This window comes from Pinus tabuliformis, chromosome 1_2, assembly GCF_031772625.1.
Source record: "Pinus tabuliformis cultivar Carrire ecotype Pingquan chromosome 1_2, CPIR1, whole genome shotgun sequence".
In the NCBI taxonomy this organism is placed as follows: Eukaryota; Viridiplantae; Streptophyta; class Pinopsida; order Pinales; family Pinaceae; genus Pinus; species Pinus tabuliformis.
Genome location: NC_142298.1, coordinates 390,377,581 through 390,397,492, shown reverse-complemented (window position 1 = coordinate 390,397,492; position 19,912 = coordinate 390,377,581).

Genomic DNA, 19,912 nt, shown 5'->3' with positions numbered 1-19,912 from the left:
ATAGGTTTTTTGTTTCAAGGCTATCATGCAAAGTATATTCAAGGACAAATGGAAACTTGCAATAATGAAATCAAAACCAAATGTTGTAATATCACTCTCAATACTCAAAGCACACTTGTTGTCAAACCTCAAATCTCACTCACACTTGCAAAAATAAAAGACACACAGTTGTAGAATAATTCACACTTTGTCACATTATCACTCTTATTCAAAATAAACCACTCAACACTCAAAAAATTGTTGAAACACTCATTCAATGAAATAAAAAATCCAAGGAATTGTTAGAATAATCAAATAACTATCAAACTAATGAAGATATTTTTCCATAACTGATGTTGTTACATAATAATAGAGGTTATAATTCTGCAACTACTCAATGCACGAACAATATTTGTAACAGTAATAGTAAATTACACATAAATCATAACTATGAGAGAGTAAATACAAAACTAAAATACCTTTATAACCAGTGATCCCTACTAAGGAGTGCTCTTCCTCCTTAGCAGAGGCTGGAAATTTAGACAACGGGCAAGCTAATTAAGAGAAAGATATGGAGCCACAAATGGTAGATATTTGTATGAATAAAAAGTTGCATCACACAATTACAATACTGCTACTCCCCTTATGATCTTATCTATGAATGCCTCACGATTAGGGAGTACATTCTTTTATAATTTCAAAGTATAGGCCAATTTTCAAAAAGCAAGATCATCATGAGAATCTCTTGATTCTCATGTGATCTAAATCGAAAGTATACAATAACTATCTTATAAAAAATTATCCTAGTTGAAACAAAGTTGTAACAAATTTTCTAAATTAAAATGATTTATCAATTGGGAATCCTAACTATTTCAACTTAGTCAATTGTGCTTTCCATAATTTCCTCCTTTCAATGGTCAAGTTGCCTTTGATTAAGTGTTTGTACAAATAAATTTCCATTACTAAACATAGGAGAACTGAGTATTCAAAATAAGCTCAATGTGTATCAGAAACAGCAACAAAGCCTTTGTTCCATCCTTGGCAAGGAAAAATTGGAGAAAATATTGTCCTGTAACAACATCTCAAAAAACCACACAACCTGAAATGGCCTTTCATCAAATCGTTAATAAAATAGCCTAAAGAAGTTAACTTTTATGCCAAATTACAAGAAAAACTACATGCAAACAGAAACATACTTTAGCCAATGATGGATGTCAAAGTGATAAGGCATCTCTTTGAGAGTCAAAATAGTAAGAAAAGGTAGGGAAAATAGGTGCAAAAAGGTTCCAATTATGTGTCTTAACATCTCCCCCAACTTAAACATTTTCGTGTCCTCTTGCAGACCTTTGTAACTTGTTTCCAACATCCTATGAATGGAGCTTTGAGAAATCCGATGCCCCTATTATATCTTCATTGGGGGCTCAATAACCTCAAGAGGTGACTAACTTTGTTCCCCATAATTTATCATTTGTCTCATATGAATGGTGATACTTGTAAACAGGCAGTCAAATGAGTGGAAATATGAATCTAAGAGCATACCAACTAGGCCCACTCCTCTTGATACATTCTACATATTGATGCACCCTAGAAAGTGCATGTACAAAGTTTTGAAAATAGTATGGGTCCTCATTCCTTAATTCCTCCCTACATGCTTCCCATCTCGACCTACTTCCTTCCAATGCACTACGTCTCAAACCCTTGATACTCTTAATAAAATGTTACTAAAACATGTTCGTGACTTCCATCGTCATGTTTTTAGTGGCTAGATATTTCCACATCCTATTGTATGTCATAGAAACTATTTGAGCAGGTATAGGCTCATTATGAATAAGTAGTTTCATATCTCCCTCATTCATTGTTACAGTATCACAAATGACCTTCTAGCTAACTTGATTTTCCATGAATGATGTGAAATCCCTTAGCTGAACATGGGGTATGATATTAAAGGTACTTGATCCAAAACAAGCATGATCATGTATATACAACTCATATAACAAATGTTGCTCTAAAAAATTATCCTTCTAGAAAGTTTTCGGAAAGGCTTCATTTTCCCTCACTATATATGGCCATTGTTCTTTAATTGTTGTTAGTTGGAAGAGAAAATGTTTTTATTGCAGATACAGGGGATAGGAACGAGGATTTTTGCAACTCAATGCATTCTCTGCAAGCTCATACATCTTCTCCTTTTCTTGTTGTAACAACTTTACTTCCTCCTACGATTCTCCTACCCACAATATTGCTTTCTTCCTTTCTTCTTTAATATTTATGATGTCTTTAACCAATAAATTTTCAGCCCAAGTCCTCTTAAGGTTGTTAACAATCTCCTTATGTTTAGTCAGAGGGATGACCTCACTTTTCAATGAGATTTCCAACCTCTTCCATTTATCTAACTCCTCATGCATAAATGTTGATTTCAACAACTCTTCAAATTCTAATTGAGTTGTATTTGTTGTTGTTATAGTAGAAGACTCAAAAAATTCCTACAATATTTGTTCATTTTCCTCCATTTGCTGCACTATCTCAATTGTTAGTTCTTCTAGAGCAGCAACATCATTGATAGTTTCTTGTGGAGCAACAGTTTTATTTATTTAAATCTTCCTTGTTTTAGCTATTGGTTCTTGTGGAGCAACAATATAGTTAACAGGTTGTGGAACAACAGGCTAATTTTCTCCATCTTGCTCTACTTTAGCTATTGGTTCTTGTGTAACAGCAACATCGTCTGCAAGTTCTTGTATAATATTAGTATGGAAATCTACATCTTGTTCCCCCACTTGAACTCCAACATAAACAGTGGTTGGCTCCTTATAATCTGCCTCCTTAAGTATTTGTCTACAACCCATGCAAATTTTTTTCAGTCATATCAGTAGGTAACACCATTCCACCACATATACTATGGTTTCCAACCTTGTTTGTTTCTTAAATTGGAATCGTTCCTTAAGCATAGAGAGTTTCTTTTTCAAGTTTTCATTTTCATCTTTATATTTCAATTCATTAATTTTCAAAGCAATAGGATCAATTTCAAACTTATCCTGTGAAGGAATGCTTTCCTGCTCTAGTGTGGGTTCTTCCTCAGCTATTGGTTCTTGTGTAACAGCAACATCGTCTGCAAGTTCTTGTATAATATTAGTATGGAAATCTACATCTTTTTCCCCCACTTGAACTCCAACATAAACAGTGGTTGGCTCCTTATAATCTGCCTCCTTAAGTATTTGTCTACAACCCATGCAAATTTTTTTCAGTCATATCAGTAGGTAACACCATTCCAGCCACATATACTATGGTTTCCAACCTTGTTTGTTTCTTAAATTGGAATCGTTCCTTAAGCATAGAGAGTTTCTTTTTCAAGTTTTCATTTTCATCTTTATATTTCAATTCATTAATTTTCAAAGCAATAGGATCAATTTCAAACTTATCCTGTGAAGGAATGCTTTCCTGCTCTAGTGTGGGTTCTTCCTCCTTTCTCTCACTCACATATTACTTTAGTTCCTTGGATTCATTTGAATTTGTTGTAGCAATATGGAATTTTTTTCATCAAGGCAGTTGACGATGTAGTAGTTACTCACACTCTCTTCTTAGGGTTTTTAATCCCCCAACACCTTCTTCAGTGACCTCTTCTTTACCCTCGTTTGTAGTGTGTTATCACTCAGATTTTCCCAAAAGTTGTAAGAAAGGGAAAGGGATCCGAGGTAACCACAAACCAATCTTTTAGATACAGAATCTAGCCAATCTGTATCCAGAGAGGGCTCTCTCTTTCAATTTTAGCTTTGTTTTGGAAAAAATTTAGGCTAGTTGTGAAGTTTAGAATGTTTGTTTGAGTTTCAGTGGTGAGATTCAAGAGCAAAGGGATAGGACTGAATAGTTTAGGTCATTGGGCTAATGGAGTCAAAAATATGGCTTAACTGGACTTGGTTTTTTGAAAAAGGATGGTTTCATAAGGCAAGATGGTCAAACAGGGAACAAACAAAGATTTGGAATAAATGAATGGTTTCAAAATGGGTGAAGAGCAGTTAAGAATCCTTCAACCTTTTGAAAGGGGAACTTGAATTGATTACCAATAAAGAGCAGTTAAGTATTCTTTAATAAATAATCAAAATGAAAGAACTAGAAAATAGGAGCAATTAAGATTTCACTGTTTATCCTAATTCAGAAGAAAACAAAGAGAATAATAATGATTGAAAACAGAGTGCAATCAAGCACATTCCGAATTAATCTTTTTCTTTATCATTCAGATGTGAAACATAGATGATATAATAAACAAGGAAAACTTTAAAACACAAGGTAACGAGGACTTATTGATCTGGTGTTTGATTCAAGAAATCTGTGAAAATTCATTTGCTTCAATTCTTTATCCAGTAAACCATACGAAGTTGGTCCAATCAGCGCTTTATTCCAAAAAATCAATATTACAGCAATGTCTAAGAATCCACACTCAATACTCCAATTGAGGGGGTATTTATACAAAATATTTTACACAAAATATCTCATAACAGGGTGAGATATATTCTAGTGATGACTAATCCTATTTTGCAAGAAAATAGTGACAACTAGTCTCGAAGATAGGAGAAAGGGAAACTGATGTGGTGTTGTTCCTTTTCTTGCTGAGTGTGCTAGAGGCAGGCCCTAGAATTTGGCTTACTACTATCTTCTATAGTAACTCTATGCTGGTTGCCCTGTTTTGACTGATACTCTTTACCTGTTCTGATACACTTTGACCTGTTTGACCCCTGCTCATCTTTGTTTATCTTAGTATGGTAAATAGCCCAAAATTTACATTTTACCAAAGATAAATTTACAAAATTTCTAACATGTCTTCCCACCATTTTTGCTCTGAAAATTTGTGCTTCTGAAGTTTCCTCAGAGTTTCATCAGTCTCTGTATATCTAAAAAAGTTGGGTTGGATTGAGAACAAGTGCTTTACCTCATGCTCAACATAGAATAAATTCTCTAAGTTGTCATAAAGAACTTGGCCTGTGGGGAGTGCTTTTATTCCTGATGCACTTGTTGATGAACTAGCCTGATCTCCAACATACTTATTCAATTTATGTACATAATCTATGTGCTTCATTAATCGATCATTAATCACTAAAGGACTTGGAAGCCCTTTATTCTACAAAACTGTAAACTTTTCCATGAAAGAATTAATCTCTACCTGCATATCCTGACATCTCCTTTCTAAATTATGCATCAAAGTTCTCTTTGTAAACACCCTCTTGATTTCCAAAATATTGTCTGTCCTATCTAGGATGCCAAGCTCTTCTAGTTGTTCCTTAGTTTTGTTAAAAATGTCAGACTTATTTAGATAACTATCTCTGGTTTGGTAGAAGACCTTAAGATGGTTAGTATCACCGGTTAAGTCTTTTATTTGGAAATCTTTATCGGCCAGAGTTAGATAATCTAAGTTTTTGTGAGGAGCGTTAATGGGTGTGACATTCAGGGCTACAGGGGTTTCCATCTTTGGTTCTTATGGATTCAAAGTGGAATTGGGGATATTTTGTGGAAAAATAGACCAAATAACAGGTTTGGGAATTCTTTATGGCAACACAGATTGGACTAAAAACTGAATTTGGCCCGTTTCTTGTAGAATTTCCAGTAGAAAACTAAAATTACAGGGTTGCAGGGTAAACTGGATAAATACCTGTATTAAGGAAGTAAACCGTACAATGGCAGGTTGGATGACAGGCTGCGAAGTGCGTAGTTGAAGCTTTTCTGGTCAGGTGGCGGTTGGAAACTGGAACAGTTGACTTGGATGTTGTTTTGCATGGGAGCATGGGACGTAGCAAACGATAGTGAAAATGACACTTTGCTTGTTTATTTAACAAAACTGAGGTTGGCGGGTTTTTTTGGGTTTTATCGGGCACATGACGTAAGTGGGATGTGATGTTTTGTCGCTATGTGGAGGGTGGTAAGTGGTTTGTATCGCACCGCTTTTGAGGCTGGGTGGTTTCGGGCCGGGGGCGAGCGAGCATACAGAGAGCGTGACACGTGGCTTTGGTACGGGTGAAAAACCGCCTTATGATCACGAGTTAAAGCGCAGTCACAAGGGGGGGTGCGATATCATCATCATTCGTTGGATGGTGAAGGGACGATTGGACAGCGGACGGGAATTGAAGTAGGGCAGGACTCAGAGGAGTTAATGTATGCGGGCTCGACACAATAAACAATGTTTTAATCGTATCAGGGGGAGCGTGATTGGTTGAGGGGTGGTTATTAATTAACCTAGAGGGTTAATTAATCTCGTTATCATGCGGCGGGGAAGGTTCTTAATGAATTGCAAATTAATTCATTAATTCCTTTTAAACGAAGTTTATGGTTGTATTCAACCGGGAGCGGGATATGTAAGATGTCGGGAATTTTTAATATATTAAATAATACGGGAAGGGTAATATGGTGCGGGAATTACATATTAAATGTGTTAATGTTAATATGACAATGAAGTGAAAAAGCGCCAAGTTAAAACATTTTATGTATATATTCCAACTTAGGCTAAAGATGAAAATGGGTTTTTTAGGTGATGTTATGTATTATTTCTAAGTAAAATAGGATTTTACTTAGAAAAGCTTTATGAAATGAAATGAATGTTTAATGAATGATATCAAGTACTTAGGCTTTTGAATCACTGGGCCGAGTGTCCGGTCCCTCCAGAAGTCAGAGAAATGCTCTGAGCCCCTTTGATTTTTAAAGACCTTGATACTTAGGGGAAATTAGTGAATGATTAGGGAAAAATGTGAAGGGGAGTTAGTTATTTAACCTTGTTTTGCTTGAACTGCCTCAAGTGAAATGTTTGCCTTATACTTGTGATAAAAAAAGAAAATTTAACACATTTAGAGACATTATCCATCACAAGTAATTTTGCAACACCATCTACCTACCCTACCTACTTTAGCCTAGAATTTTTTCTTCTTTATTTGGGTGCACTTAGACTGGAAAACCCTTATCAAATCTTCTTTTTATTTTACATGGCAAGCCTACCTAAGTCTGCACTTATTACATCCAAGGGATTAGATTACACTTTTGAGCTCCTTTTTATTTACTCTACCTATCTACTCATCTGCCAAGATTAAACAGTTTGGTCAGATATTTATTCTCTATCTTATAAACACGAAATTCAAATATGAACTAGCCAAGCTTAAGCTATTTGAATATTCATCAATTGTGGCATAAGTTAACAAGCTGCACACAATTTCTTATTACAGAAAATGAAAAAGTAGTGGCATTTAGACTTGCACACTTTCCTGTTCTTTCTTTATTTGGGGTTCACTTCTTTCACTTTTTTGACCATTTTATTCTTTTTACCCTTTGATTTTTCTTTTAGGTTATACCCTCTTTACATTTTTTAAATTTTTTGATTTTTTGAAAATATGGAAAACCTTTTCAACAAGAAAAGGTATGAACATATTACATAGCTCATCAAGTCAATCATGAAATATGACACCTATTGGTATAGGAGCATAACACTGGCTCCACTTGGGGATGGATTTTCCTGGTGGAAAGTCAAGAACAGTAGATCAGATGGCCTCTGACTGATTTTGATGGTGCTCTGCAATCTTTCCTTGCTTGTTGCTTTATTGTATATATGATAGTGACACTTCTAAAGCTTAGGGCCTTCTCTCTGGGCTTCAACTCCAACAGGTTACTATCCAATCCAAACTGTGACATTACTCAGGATATAGTATGTACATGTTAAAGTCAGAATATATTAAAAAGTGGGATCAAAGTAATGTTTCAACATTCGACCATTAACTGGCCCTTCTTCTGTTTCTATGCCATCCAAGTTCTTCAGAAAGTAAGTATTGTTCCCTTGTAAGGCATAGATAATAAAAGGTCCTTTCCATAAGAAGTCAAACTTCCCATGTTTTCCCTTATCATCTCTCCTGGAATCCCATCTTAAAACTTTGTTCCCAAGGTAGAAATCTTCTGCCTTGGTTCTTTTATCAAAAATTTTCTTTAGTTTCTCTTGTACTACTTGGGATCTTTGATACACTTCTTCTCTGGTCTACTGCAGATGGATGGTTTGGTTGATCCTCCTTTGAATATCATTGGGCTCCACCTAAGCTTCTTGAAGTAATTTCATTACAGGAACTCCTAAAGATGAAGGAAATACAGCCTCCATACCATAGACTAGTTCATAAGGACTAGTTCCAATAGATTTCTTTGTAGTGAGTTTGTCTACCCATAGTGCATTAATAAGTTTCTTACGCCAATTTTTCTTGTTTTCTTCCAATAATTTCTTAATGATATTGATTAAGCTTTTATTGGAAGATTCAACTAGACCATTACCTTGAGGGTAATAGGCTGTGGAATGAGCTAAAGTGATATGGTATTTGTTGCAAAAACTTTTCCTTTTCTTGGATTTAAAGGTAGCAGCATTGTCAGTTATGATTTTATCAGGACAACCAAATCTAGACAATATGTTGGTTTCTAGGAATCCTATAATCACTGTGTCATTGGATTGTCTAGAAGGAATGGCTTCTATCCATTTGGTGAAATAGTCTGTGGCAGTTAGAATCCATTTATGTTGGCCAGAAGAGGGGGGATGAATTTCTCCAATGAAGTCCAGCCCCCATTGTTGGAATGGTTTTTCAGTGGAAATTGGTCTCAGGGGTAAAGGTAATAGTTTTCTCATGCCTTCAAAACTTTGACATTTATGGCAAGTAGTGACAAATTTCTTTACATCAGCGAACAAGGTTGGCCAATAGAATCCAGCCCTTAGGATTTTGTCTGTAGTTGATTTCGAGTGAAGGTGTCCACCACAGTCCCTTGCATGAAATTCTTTGAGAACCTTGTCAGCTTCTTCTTTTACTAAACAATTTAATAGAATACCTTAATGATTTTTCCAAAAGAGATCATTACCTAGAATACAAAATTTTGAAGCTTTCATCTTTAAAAACCTTTTCTTTGTTCTGGATAACCCTGGAGGAGCCTATAGGTTTAATAATACATAAGTTATATCAGCATACCAAGGTGAATCTAAGAAGGCCTGGCTGATTTGTGGAGTCGCCATCTCTTGTTCATTATCCAGTTCATTAATATCCATGGCTTGACAATTTGTTTCAGTCATGAGTTTAGCCAATCCCTGTCCTTTTATAAGCTTTGTAGGTTTTATTTCAATATCATACTATAATATATTAGCTATCCATTTACCTTGTTTGCCTTCAATTCCATCCTGGGTTAGGATGTCTTTGACAACATCATTTGGTACATAGGCTATTACATTGGAGTACCATATATAGATTCTAAAGTCTTTAATAGCTTTCACTAGTGCAAAAGCTTGTTTTTCCATGATTTTGTAATTTAGTGATGCATCCCTAAGTGATTTACTGAAAAAGGCTATGGGTTTCTCACATCCTTGATCATCCTTTTGCAGTAAGACAGCTGCCATAGTGTGTTCTGATGCAAATGAAAATATCATAAAGTCTTTATCAAACTTTGGACTTGTAAGGACCGGTGTTCGAGTCAAAGCCATTTTAATTTCTTCAAAGTCTTGTTTGGCTTCAACTGTCCATTTAATACTTGCATCCTTTTTCAACATATTTTTAAGCAATCTAATCAATTCAGCTAAATTAGATATGAATCTTCTAAAAAATTTAATCTTTCCTAGGAAATCTTGAAGTTCTTTGACATTTCTAGGGTGGGGAATTTGCAGAATAGCTTCTATTCTAGTAGGATCAATTCTGATGCCATCTTTGGAGATGATATGGCCTAGCAGTTTTCCTTCTTCTAGACCAAATAAGGACTTCTTAGGATTTAATGAAATTCCATATTTTCTGCATTTCAAGAACACTTGTCTCAGATGATCCAAATGTTGCTGATCTGATTTTGAAAACATAGTCAAGTCATCAAGATATATAACCAGGAAATCATGTATTTCTTTTGCAAAAGCTATTTCCATTGCTCTTTGGATGATGGCCCCTGCATTTTTAAGTCCGAATGGAATTTTGACATATTTGAATGTACCCCATGGTGTTGTAAAAGCAGTTTTCTCCTAGTCATCAGGATGAACCAGAATTTGATTATAACCTGAAAAACCATCCAAAAGTGAAATCCTAGAAGCACCAACTAATCTTTGTAAAATGTGATCCATCTTGGGTAGAGGGTAGTTGTCCTTTAAAGAAACTTTATTAACATTTCTTAAGTCAACTCATAATCTGATTTCTCTAGTTTTCTTCCTCTTGGGTACTAGATTAGACACCCACTCTAAAAACCTGATAGGAGCAATTATCCCTGCCTCATACATTCGTTTGATTTATTTTTCAATTAAGGGAAGCAGAAAAGGGTTAATCCTTCTAAGTTTTTGTTTGAATGGTTTTTTATCTTCTTTTAGGGGTATGGTATGTTGAATTATAGAGGTATCATAAGATTTCAGGTCTTCATAGCTCCAGGCAAAGACGTCCTGGAATTCCCTCATTAATTCAACATATTTGAGTTTTTGGTAAGGGGGCAAAGATTTAGATAATTTTATCATTTTCGGATTGTCTTTTGTCCCTAAGTTATACTCTTCAAGATCTGTTTTTAAGGGTTCCATTTTGGGTTTCTTTGGAATATCATTGAAATCAAGGAGGTCTTCCAAAGGAGATAATCCTTTGGGCAAGTAATTGTCTTTTAAATTGATAACTTCAGACTCTCCTTCCATAATCTCATCAATATCCATTTCTTTAAGATCCTGAATTTCTTTGTTGGTAAATTTTGTTGGGTGAAGCATTTGAGTTGCATTTTCTTCTGAAATGTCTGTTTCTATCTTATTTGTTTGATCAAATTCACTAACAGTATCTACATCTATGTTAATGCTAGAAAATTCTTCTTCTAAGGTTAAAAAATTGTTAATCTGCTTATCACTATCAAACACTTGCCAGTTCTTCAAATTGTCAGGTATGGCTAGCTTGTGTCTAACCTCAGCTGTGAACTGATGATTAGGTTCAAATGGTAATTTACAGGTGCTAGAAAACATTGCCAGACTATGAGCTTGCAAGTTATGTTTTCTTGGGATTTTAGCTAGCTTGGTTTCCAGAAATGTATTGAGAATCTCTATCATTGTTCCTCTATAATATCTTAACCTGGGATAATTTTTTAGGAATTTCCCCTTGATCTGTTGAATTATTAAATCAGAATATCCTAAAACAGATACCCTAATTGCCCCCAATCATTTGACAACTTTGAGACCAAGCAACAGAGCTTCATATTCTACCATATTATTGGTGCATCTAAAGTTTAATCTGTAGGCATGGCCTTCAGCGTGATCATTTTCAAGATTGTGCACCCAAACTCCTACCCCTGCTCCTAATTTGTTAATTTAACCATCAAATTCTAAGTGCCAAAGGATCTCATGTTCATAATTGGTGTCAGGGGTCTCAGGAATATGTTTGATAGGGAGATCTGGTTTTTTGTTTTCTTCAAGTTTCTCTTGAATGTCTGATGTATCATTGTTCTCAGAAATTTCTTGTATTTGAACACTAGACTTTTTATTTGTGCTTTCTTTTAGTTCTATTTTTAACACATGCTCATTATTGGCAGGATTGATTTCGACATTATATAGAATAAATGAATCCATATCTGAGTGTACTGAGTACATAGGGAAATTTTGTGGTCTCTCCTGGCTACTTACTACATATTTCATTAATGTTTCTCGATATAGCTTCTTAGGTTGGCCGAAAACAGAGATAGTAGCATAAGACATATCCAACTGTAGTGATCCTTGGAGTTTAGCACCCCAGGACCTGGATAACAACATCCCATACTTTGGAGGAATATCTGCTACTACTATATCCATCAAGATTGTTTTAGCAGAGTACTGAACTAAAGAAACACATAGGTATTTTATTAACCCTAAACATCTCACTTCGCTTGAATCAAAAGAGAAGAGATCTTTATAAGGTTTGGTGATATCAAGATCTAATTTCTCCATTACAGATTTGGGCATTAAATTGTGAGATGCCCCAGAATCAAACATGGCATTATGGAGGATTTTGTCATGAATATTTAAACTCACATAGAAGGGAGGAACACTTCCTTCTAGGTGCCTTCCATTCACCTCAGGTCTAAAGATCAGTTCTGGTTGGTCATCAAACACATTTACAGAATCTTCGGTTCCACTGATTTTAAGTGATCTATTGATTTGTTCTTGGTAAGCATCCTATTTAGCTAATTCAGACAGTGGAGTAGCTATCTTTAGTTTGCCTACATAGGCCTCCAAGTCGAAAGGTTTTTCAATTTTGGCTTTAGTATTTCGAATGGTTGGATTCTCTCTATTTTCTGGATTTTTAGTGTTTTTGTCTTTTTCATGAGTACGATTAATATGTACATTTTCTCCTAGATTAACTTCTTGTGGTTCTTCCACATTTGCCTTAAAAGTAAGTGGAATGGAAGAGTCTATGTTATTCTGTTGATTGTCCGATATATCTTCTATTATCGGATTAGAAGGGTTATTGTTAAGTCTGGACAAAATTTGTACATGTGGAGGTACTGCGTTACCCTTGGTTGGTTGTTTTGGACCTTTTTATTTATTCGTATCAGGGATATGAATTCTTCTACTTCTCAAATTGTACTGTTTGTGCACTTCATAAATAGTTGTATCATATCCTTCCCTGAAATCAAATGACTCTCTTGACTGAGTTTGAAATTGGTTAAGAACATAAGCCTCTTGATCTTCTTGAGTTAAGAACACTTCTCCTTCGTTGTTTATTCCCATTAAATTTATCTGAGTGTCTTCAGGTGGATCTTCAAAACTAGAACCTTCTACATAATTCTCTTGGAAAGGGGGCCTTATTCTGATCAGGGCCAATTTTTCCAGTGTTGGTGTTTTGGTTCTTTCGAAAATTGGGATTTCTCCCAGTATTGCTTGGTTGACCATCCTAAGGGGATTTTCTCTCGATTGTTTCAACTCTATCTCCAAGCCTATCCATTCCTTTAATAATAGCATCTAATTTTTGTTCAAACACAGAAGGTTCTTCTTTAAAAGGTATCCTCCTTTCAACTCTGGCTCTAACTCATTTGGATATCAGGTTGGCCTCAACACTAACAGCTATACTTTGCATCTCTTCTAAGGTTCGAGGAGCTCTTTCCCTAAGTTGGTATGCCATAACAGAATCAAATCCATCAGGGAATTTGATCAAGGCCAAATATGGAGGAGGTCTTAGATTTTGAGGAATAGCAGTGTAAACATTATTAAACCTAGTGCAATAATCTTGAATAGTTTCTTGTGTACCTCTTTTCAGGTTTTCATATTTTGATAAAATGTGGAGAGGATCCTTTTTCTTTTCCCATCTATTCAAGAATGTTGTATGAAGGGCTACTAGGTCATTTATACTATTTGCAAGGAGGGCTCTAAACCATGTTCTAACATCTCTTGTCAAACTTTGAACAAATACCCTCATTCTAAAATCATCAGCATCAACCTCATATATTTCGAAGTAATCAGTCATTTTTTTGGTATGTTGCTGAGCTGTGTAAGTACCAGAACCATCAAAAGGAGTGATTTCACTTTGATATTCTTGGGGAATAGCACCCAAGTTGGCAGGTAAATTCAGGGGGGTATATCTATTGGCCATGGCTGCAGGTATAGATGTAACTGTTGGTGGGGTAGAACTGACAATGGGAATATGAGTTGTGGATGGAGGGGTAGAAGGACGTGTTTGTGGTGGAGTGGTTTGGGGTCGAGTTGTAAGGGGTACTGATGAAGAGCTTAGAGAGGCAACAGCGATGGTAGAAGAGTCAGGGGTTCTTTCAGATGTGAACTCGGATTGAATGGAGTTTTGAAAATGTCTATCAAGATGAGAAGTGACTACTTCAAGTTGAAGATTTTCAATAAAGATTGGGTCATGAACTGTGTGGGCTAATCCAGATTCAGAAAAGGATACAAATAAAGAGGTTTCAAAAAACTCATCAAAGGGCTCGTCCTCAAGATAGACCCACTTCACAGGGTAGGACCTTGATCTATATAGAGGTTGAGAACTAGCAGTACTTTCTTGGCTTTCTTGCTTCCTAAGAATCCTGGGGATCAAATTAGGGTTTTCGAACACAGGTGGTGGATTTGGGTCAAGGTTTGACCTTGTATAGTGAGTCCTTTCTGAAGCCAGATTTTTAGGTGTATTTTTGGTTTTTATCTTTAAATGGGTTGAACAATACAACTTTAACGGTTTCTTTAAGAGACTTTAGATATGGGGTTTGAACTTTCTTAAAGACTTATTTGATAAAGGGACTGATCAAGTATTTGGAACCAGATGTCCAATCTATAAACTAGACTGGAGATAGACTGAAGTAGCATTCATTTACTTCTACAATTGCAAAGCAAGAGCATTTCAAAGGCTACCTGGATAACTTCAGGCTCCGTCTGTAGCTCATAAAGTGAACAATAGTAACAAACAATTTATTCAGGTCCCTAGTGGAGTCGCCACTATGTTATCACTCATATTTTCCCAAAAGTTGTAAGAAAGGGAAAGGGATCCGAGATAACCACAAACCAATCTTTTAGATACATAATCTAGCCAAACTGTATCGAGAGAGGGCTCTCTCTTTCAATTTTAGCTTTGTTTTGGAAAAAATTTAGGCTAGTTGTGAAATTTAGAATGTTTGTTTGAGTTTCGGTGGTGAGATTCAAGAGCAGAGGGGTAGGACTGAATAGTTTAGGCCATTGGGCTAATGGAGTCAAAAAGATGGCTTAACTGGACTTGGTTTCTTGACAAAGGATGGTTTCACAGGGCAAGATGGTCAAACAGGGAACAAACAAAAATTTGGAATAAATGGAATGGTTTCAAAATGGGTGAAGAGCAGTTAAGAATCCTTCAACCTTTTGAAAGGGGAACTTGAATTGATTACCAATAAAGAGCAGTTAAGTATTCTTTAATAAATAATCAAAATGAAAGAACTAGAAAACAAGAGCAATTAAGATTTCACTGTTTATCCTAATTCAAAAGAAAACAAAGAGAATAATAATGATTGAAAACAGAGTGCAAACAAGCATATTCCGAATTAATCTTTTTCTTTATCATTCAGATGTGAAACATAGATGATAAAATAAACAAGGAAAACTTTAAAACACAAGGTATAGAGGACTTATTGATCCAGTGTTTGATTCAAGAAATCTGTGAAAATTCCTTTTCTTCAATTCTTTATCCAGTAAGCCATACGAAGTTGGTCCAATCAGCACTTTATTCCAAAAAATCAATATTACAGCAATGTCTAAAAATCCACACTCAATACTCCAATTGAGGGGATATTTATACAAAATATTTTACACAAAATATCTCATAACAGGGTGAGATATATTCTAGTGATGACTAATCCTATTTTGCAAGAAAATAGTGACAACTAGTCTCGAAAATAGGAGAAAGGGAAACCGATGTGGTGTTGTTCCTTTTCTTGCTGAGTGTGCTGGAGGCAGGCCCTAGAATTTGGCTTGCTTCTATATTCTATAGTAACTCTATGCTGGCTGCCCTATTTTGACTTATACTCTTTACCTGTTATGATACACTTCGACCTGTTTGACCCCTGCTCATCTTTGTTTATCTTAGTATGGTAAATAGCCCAAAATTTACATTTTACCAAAGATAAATTTACAAAATTTCTAACATCTCTTCCCACCATTTTTGCTCTGCCAATTTGTGCTTCTGAAGTTTCCTCGAAGTTTCATCAGTCTCTGTATATCTGAAAAAGTTGGGTTGGATTGAGAACAAGTGCTTTACCTCATGCTCAACATAGAATAAATTCTCTAAGTTGTCATAGAGAACTTGGCCTGTGGGGAGTGCTTTTATTCCTGATGCACTTGTTGATGAACTAGCTTGATCTCCAACATACCTATTCAATTTATGTACATAATCTATGTGCTTCATTAATCGATCATTAATCACTAAAGGACTTGGCAGCCCTTTATTTTGAAAAACTGTAAACTTTTCCATGAAAGAATTAATCTCTACCTGCATATCCTGACATCTCCTTTCTAAATTCTACATCAAAGTTCTCTTTGTTAACACCCTCTTGATTTCCAAAATAGTGTTTGTCCTGTCTGGGATGCCAAGCTCTTCTAGTTTTTCCTTAGTTCTGTTAAAAATGTCAAACTTATTTAGATAACTATCTCTGGTTTGGCAGAAGACCTTAAGATGGTTAGTATCACCAGTTAAGTCTTTTATTTGGAAATCTTTATCGGCCAGAGGTATATAATCTAAGTCTTTGTGAGGAGCATTAATGGGTGCGAAGTTCAGGGCTATAGGGGTTTCCATCTTTGGTTCTTGTGGAATCAAAGTGAAATTGGGGATATTCTATGGAAAAATAGACAAAACCGCAGGTTTTGGAATTCTTTATGGCAACATAGGCTGGACTGAAAACTGAATTTGGCCCCTTTCTTGTAGAATTTCCATTAGAAAACTAAAATTACAGGGTTGCAGGGTAAACTGGATAAATACCTGTATTAAGGAAGTAAACCGTATAATGGCAGGTTGGATGACAGGCTGCAAAGTGCGTAGTTGAAGCTTTTCTGGTCAGGCGGTGGTTGGAAACTGGAACAGTTGACTCAGACGTTGTTTTGCATGGGAGCATGGGATGCAGCAAACGATAGTGAAAATGACACTTTGCTTGTTTATTTAACAAAACTGAGGTTGGCGAGTTTTTTTTGTTGTTTTATCGGGCACATGACGTAAGCAGGATTTGATGTTTTGTCACTATGTGGAGGGTGGTAAGCAGTTTGTATCACACCGCTTTTGAGGCTGGGTGGTTTCGGGCCGGGGGCGAGCCAGCATACAGAGAGTGTGACGCGTGGCTTTGGTACGGGCGGAAAAATGCCTTGTGATCACGAGTTAAAGCACAGTCACAAGGGGGGGCACGATATCATCGTTAGCCATTTGATGGTGAAGGGATGATTAGATGGTGGATGGGAATTGAAGTAGGGCAGGAGTTAATGTATGCAGGCCCGACACAATAAAAAATGTTTTAATCGTATCGGGGGGAGCGTGATTGGTTGAGGGGTGGTTATTAATTAACCTAGAGGGTTAATTAATCCCATTATCATGTGGTGGGGAAGGTTCTTAATGAATTACAAATTAATTCATTAATTCCTTTTAAACGAAGTTTATGGTTGTATTCAACCGGGGGCGGGATATGTAAGATGTTGGGAATTTTTAATATATTAAATAATACGGGAAGGGTAATATGGTGCGGGAATTATATATTAAATGTGTTAATGTTAATATGACAATGAAGTGAAAAAGCGCCAATTTAAAACATTTTATGTATATATTCCAACTTAGGCTAAAGATGAAAATGGGTTTTTTAGGTGATGTTATGTATTATTTCTAAGTAAAATAGGATTTTACTTAAAAAAGATTTATGAAATGAAATGAATGTTTAATGAATGATATCAAGTACTTAGGCCTTTGAATCACTGGGCCAAGGGTCCGGTCCTTCTAGAAGTTAGAGAAATGCTCTGAGCCCCTTTGATTTTTAAAGACCTTGATACTTAGGGGAAATTAGTGAATGATTAGGGAAAAATGTGAAGGGGAGTTAGTTATTTAACCTTGTTTTGCTTGAACTGCCTCAAGTGAAATGTCTGCCTTATACTTGTGATAAAAAAAAAAAATTAAAAAAAAAAATTAAAAAAATTTAACACATTTAGAGACATTATCCATCACAAGTAATTTTGCAACACCATCTACCTACCCTACCTACTTTAGCCTAGCATTTTTTCTTCTTTATTTGGGTGCACTTAGACTGGCAAACCCTTATCAAATCTTCTTTTTCTTTTACATGGCAAGCCTACCTAAGTCTGCACTTATTACATCCAAGGGCTCAGATTACACTTTTAAGCTCCTTTTTATTTACTCTACCTATCTACTCATCTGCCAAGATTAAACAGTTTGGTCAGATATTTATTCTCTATCTCTAAAACATGAAATTCAAATATGAATTAGCCAAGCTTAAGTTGTTTGACTATTCTTCAATTGTGGCATAAGTTAACAAGTTGCACACTTTCTTATTACAGAAAATGAAAAAGTAGTGGCATTTAGACTTGCACACTTTCCTGGTTTTTCTTTGTTTGGGGTTCACTTCTTTCACTTTTTTGACCATTTTATTCTTTTTACCCTTTTGATTTTCTTTTAGGGTATACCCTCTTTACATTTTTTAATTTTTTTGATTTTTTGAAAATATGGAAAACCTTTGCAACAAGAAAAGGTATGAACATATTACATAGCTCATCAAGTCAATCATGAAATATGACACCTATTGGTATAGGAGCATAACATAGTGGAATTTCTTTCTTAGGTACTTCTTCATATATCTCTTTCTTGAGTTCCTCTATCTCAAATGCCTCTATTTCAGGCTTCTCTGCTTTAGGCACCTCTTCTTCAATAGGGAATCCATATTCAACATACTCAGACTGTCCACTAGATACATCCATTAGTTCTTCAATACAATATTTCTTCATAAAGGGTCTGATTTTAAGACCCCTCCAATGAGGCCTAGGAGGTGTAAATTCCCTTACTTCTGGTGTTGATTCAACACTTTCCTCTTGTTCTTCAACTTCACTCTTTTCCTCCTCATGAGTTGGTGCATGCAACCCTATTATAAACCTAGTCCATGTTCTTCTTTATTTTTGCAGTGTGTAAATTATGATCAATTTGATTTGCCCATGGTTAGTTAAGCATGTTTTAGGATGCTTTGTCATTCATACAACTCCATCCATATGTTGTAATGATTTTAACATATAGTAGAGTAATTTCATTAACTGTCCATTGCGAAAATGAGCTAACGGCTAAAAATGGTAATGAAATACAATCCCAAAATTCCCTTCACAAGTGATAAACATCTAAATAAAATAAGCTACATCATCCCAAGGATGAGTAAGGTATTTTATATCAATCCAACTTCCCTTGTGCCTTACCTTCTCACCTTACTGTGAGAATGTATCCTTAGCTATTGGGATTGTTATTTTCCTACAAAACTAGTGTATTCCCATCTTAGGAAAATTCGTCACCCTAGAAATTAATTCTTCTATAACAACAATCATAAATCCACTAACCATTGAACCCTTCTCATTCAAATCTTGTGTGAATTTCAAAGAAATCTATTCATGAAATACCTATAACCTCTCAAAATAAGCTAAGCAACATGCACTTTAAAATATCTCTAAGGCTTCTAGATGGTGTAACAAATCATTAGTAGAATCAGGTTCATGGTAGACTGTTGCTACTCCCATGGCTGCTAAGAAATGGTTACGGGGTTAACACTTGGTTCATGCAAACATTTGCTGGAAAAGAGAGTATCAGTCTACTAGAATTGGCTTACCATTTCAATATTTTTGGGGTTTATGCCATAATTGATGATTATTGGTAATAATTTTGGGTAGCCACATCGGGTTTCAAGAGTAATGGCGGGCGTAATGGAAGCTTAGTTTTATTAATACAGAGTCTAATAAATAATTACTAGATCGAGATAAGGGTACGGTATCTTGTATGATAGAAAATTACTAAATTAGAATAGTGGTATGGTGTATCGTATGACAGATATGATCCACCACACTCCCCCCAACTTAATGATAACAGTCATCCTCAAATTGTGTGACAAGGGGCCATATCATCCTTAAATCCATAAATGTGAGCAAATGACAAAAGGCATACTTGTCATCGACTTACCATTATGTTGACTTGGAGATTGTACAAGGGTAATGACTTGATTGATAATATGCAACGTTTCATTCATGGCATATGTCCATTGGTGAAATCATCCATTAGAATGATGCGGTGAGAGAAACTGATGTGTCAGCAGAATCAGGTGTATCAGCATAGAGATATAGTTTTCAACCATGAGAATGAAAAAACACATATGAGAGCTTATGAGGGTGAACAAACGAAAATATCCATGGTCTATATCAACAAACCTATATAAAGTTGTAAGAGTGGCTTACACAAGTTCATAGTTGTATCAGTAAAGTTTTGCATAATTATATCAGTTA